The sequence below is a fragment of the Cherax quadricarinatus genome, chromosome 28 (assembly GCF_038502225.1).
Source record: "Cherax quadricarinatus isolate ZL_2023a chromosome 28, ASM3850222v1, whole genome shotgun sequence".
NCBI lineage: Eukaryota > Metazoa > Arthropoda > Malacostraca > Decapoda > Parastacidae > Cherax > Cherax quadricarinatus.
In genome coordinates, this window is record NC_091319.1 from 6,970,702 (window position 1) to 6,975,237 (window position 4,536).

The following is a 4,536-nucleotide window of genomic DNA, read 5'->3' on the forward strand; positions in this document are numbered from 1 at the left end:
GTAGTTTGTTAGATTATGTATTGGTGGATAAAAGGTTGATGGGTAGGCTCCAGGATGTACACGTTTATAGAAGGGCAACTGACATATCGGATCATTATTTAGTTGTAGCTACAGTTAGAGTAAGAGGTAGATGGGAAAAGAGTAAAATGGCAACAACAAGTAAGAGGGAGGTGAGAGTGCCTAAACTAAGGGAGGAGGAAGTTTGGGTGAGATATAAGCAACTATTGGCAGAAAGGTGGACTGGAGCAAGTATGAGTAGTGGGGGGTTGAAGAGGGTTGGAATAGTTTTGAAAATGCAGTATTAGAATGTGGGGCAGAAGTTTGTGGTTATAGGAGGGTGGGTGCAGGAGGAAAGAGGAGTGATTGGTGGAATGATGAAGTAAAGGTTGTGATAAAAGAGAAAAAGTTAGCTTATGAGAGGTTTTTACAATGCAGAAGTGTTATAAGAAGAGTAGAGTATATGGAGAGTAAAAGAAAGGTGAAGAGAGTGGTGAGAGAGTGCAAAAGGAGAGCGGATGATAGAGTGGGAGAGGCACTGTCAAGAAATTTTAATGAAATTAAGAAAAAAAATTTGAGTGAGTTAAACAAGTTAAGAAAACCTAGGGTACAAATGAATTTGTCAGTTAAAAACAGAGTAGGGGAGTTAGTAGATGGGGAGATGGAAGAATTGGGTAGATGGCGAGAATATTTTGAGGAACTTTTAAATGTCGACGAAGAAAGGGAGGCTGTAATTTCATGCACTGGACAGGGAGGTATACCATCTTTTAGGAGTGAAGAGAACAGGATGTGAGTGTTGGGGAGGTGCGCGAGGCATTACGTAGACTGAAAGGGGGTAAAGCAGCTGGAACTGACAGGATCATGACAGAAATGTTAAAAGCAGGGGGGGATATAGTGTTGGAGTGGTTGGTACTTTTGTTTAATAAATGTATGAAAGAGGGGAAGGTACATAGAGATTGGCGGAGAGCATGTATAGTCCCTTTATATAAAGGGAAGGGGGACAAAAGAGACTGTAAAAATTATAGAGGAATAAGTTTACTGAGTATACCAGGAAAAGTGTACGGTAGGGTTATAATTGAAAGAATTAGAGGCAAAACAGAATGTAGGATTGCGGATGAGCAAGGAGGTTTTAGAATGGGTAGGGGATGTGTAGATCAAGTGTTTACATTGAAGCATATATGTGAACAGTATTTAGATAAAGGTAGGGAAGTTTTTATTGCATTTATGGATTTAGAAAAGGCATATGATAGAGTGGATAGGGGAGCAATGTGGCAGATGTTGCAAGTATATGGAATAGGTGGTAAGTTACTAAATACTGTAAAGAGTTTTTATGAGGATAGTGAGGCTCAGGTTAGGGTGTGTAGAAGAGAGGGAGAATACTTCCCGGTAAAAGTAGGTCTTAGACAGGGATGTGTAATGTCACCATGGTTGTTTAATATATTTATAGATGGGGTTGTAAAAGAAGTAAATGATAGGGTGTTCGGGAGAGGGGTGGGATTAAATTATGGGGAATCAAATACAAAATGGGAATTGACACAGTTGCTTTTTGCTGATGATACTGTGCTTATGGGAGATTCTAAAGAAAAATTGCAAAGGATAGTGGACGAGTTTGGGAGTGTGTGTAAAGGTAGAAACTTGAAAGTGAACATAGAAAAGAGTAAGGTGATGAGGGTATCAAATGATTTAGATAAAGAAAAATTGGATATCAAATTGGGGAGGAGTATGGAAGAAGTGAATGTTTTCAGATATTTGGGAGTTGACGTGTCGGCAGATGGATTTATGAAGGATGAAGTTAATCATAGAATTGATGAGGGTAAAAAGGTGAGTGGTGCATTGAGGTATATGTGGAGACAAAAAAACATTATCTATGTGGGTAGATTGGTAAAGCACTGCGTATCTTGTCCTAAGGTTCGTAGGTTCGAGTCTCCTTCAGCCAGAGATCAGTGTTTGTGTATATTTCGCCTGCTCTCGCGAATTCCTTGCATTGTTACAATCTCTAGTAAGGCTGATGTATGCAGGGGATGAGATGAAAAGCTGTAAGCCTTCTCCCTGTAAGCTGGCTGCCTGGGATCAAACGTGTAGCGCAAGCTACATGCCAAGGTATTGTCCAGTGTGGGTAGATTGGTAAAGCACTGCGTACCTTGTCCTAAGGTTCGTAGGTTCGAGTCCCCTTCAGCCAGAGATCAGTGTTTGTATATATATATGTATATATAGATGAAAGTAATTTCTTTTTGGGGATGTTCTTTCTTTTTGGGTCACCCTGGCTCGGTGGGAGACGGCCGACTTGTTAATATATATATATATATATATATATATATATATATATATATATATATATATATATATATATATATATATATATATATATATATATATATATCCACACACTCCATTAAACACCGAAAATGTTCATGAACGATAAAAATACAATCGGACTATAAAAAAAATATTTTATGGAAATTAATTAACCAAAAACATGTAAACAGTTCATGTAAATGTAAATTGCTTAAATAATGCATAAATAATGGAAGGTGTTTTTAAAACAGCTTGTTGGAGGCAGTTATCTAGGGTATTAAAGCACAAACATGAATTAAAACTATGATAGAATTATTGGCCATAGAGTCCGCATATATAATTTAATTATATACTAGCGGAGCCTAGATGTCACATTGTTACCAAGTCTAGCCTAATAAAAATGAAAATTTTGGGGAGGATGAAGGGAAGTTGCTCGCAGCAGTGTATATAATGATGTCCTCTATGCTACCTCCCTACCTGCCTGGCTACCTCCCTACCTGCCTGGCTACCTCCCTACCTGCCTGGCTACCTCCCTACCTGCCTGGCTACCTCCCTGCCTGCCTGGCTACCTCCCTGCCTGCCTGGCTACCTCCCGGCGTGCCTGGCTACCTCCCTGCGTGCCTGGCTACCTCCCTGCGTGCCTGGCTACCTCCCTGCGTGCCTGGCTACCTCCCTGCCTGCCTGGCTACCTCCCTACCTGCCTGGCTACCTCCCTACCTGCCTGGCTACCTCCCTACCTGCCTGGCTACCTCCCTGCCTGCCTGGCTACCTCCCTGCCTGCCTGGCTACCTCCCTACCTGCCTGGCTACCTCCCTACCTGCCTGGCTACCTCCCTACCTGCCTGGCTACCTCCCTACCTGCCTGGCTACCTCCCTGCGTGCCTGGCTACCTCCCTACCTGCCTGGCTACCTCCCTACCTGCCTGGCTACCTCCCTACCTGCCTGGCTACCTCCCTACCTGCCTGGCTACCTCCCTACCTGCCTGGCTACCTCCCTACCTGCCTGGCTACCTCCCTACCTGCCTGGCTACCTCCCTACCTGCCTGGCTACCTCCCTACCTGCCTGGCTACCTCCCTACCTGCCTGGCTACCTCCCTACCTGCCTGGCTACCTCCCTACCTGCCTGGCTACCTCCCTACCTGCCTGGCTACCTCCCTACCTGCCTGGCTACCTCCCTAACTGCCTGGCTACCTCCCTACCTGCCTGGCTACCTCCCTGCCTGCCTGGCTACCTCCCTACCTGCCTGGCTACCTCCCTACCTGCCTGGCTACCTCCCTACCTGCCTGGCTACCTCCCTACCTGCCTGGCTACCTCCCTACCTGCCTGCCTACCTCCCTGCGTGCCTGGCTACCTCCCTACCTGCCTGGCTACCTCCCTGCGTGCCTGGCTACCTCCCTACCTGCCTGGCTACCTCCCTACCTGCCTGGCTACCTCCCTACCTGCCTGGCTACCTCCCTACCTGCCTGGCTACCTCCCTACCTGCCTGGCTACCTCCCTACCTGCCTGGCTACCTCCCTACCTGCCTGGCTACCTCCCTACCTGCCTGGCTACCTCCCTACCTGCCTGGCTACCTCCCTACCTGCCTGGCTACCTCCCTGCGTGCCTGGCTACCTCCCTACCTGCCTGGCTACCTCCCTGCGTGCCTGGCTACCTCCCTACCTGCCTGGCTACCTCCCTACCTGCCTGGCTACCTCCCTACCTGCCTGGCTACCTCCCTACCTGCCTGGCTACCTCCCTACCTGCCTGGCTACCTCCCTACCTGCCTGGCTACCTCCCTACCTGCCTGGCTACCTCCCTACCTGCCTGGCTACCTCCCTGCGTGCCTGGCTACCTCCCTACCTGCCTGGCTACATCTCTGCGTGCCTGGCTACCTCCCTGCGTGCCTGGCTACCTCCCTACCTGCCTGGCTACCTCCCTACCTGCCTGGCTACCTCCCTACCTGCCTGGCTACCTCCCTACCTGCCTGGCTACCTCCCTCCCTGCCTGGCTACCTCCCTACCTGCCTGGCTACCTCCCTACCTGCCTGGCTACCTCTCTACCTGCCTGGCTACCTCTCTGCGTGCCTGGCTACCTCCCTGCGTGCCTGGCTACCTCTCTGCGTGCCTGGCTACCTCCCTGCGTACCTGGCTACCTCCCTGCGTGCCTGGCTACCTCCCTGCGTACCTGGCTACCTCCCTGCGTACCTGGCTACCTCCCTGCGTACCTGGCTACCTCTCTGCGTGCCTGGCTACCTCTCTGCGTGCCTG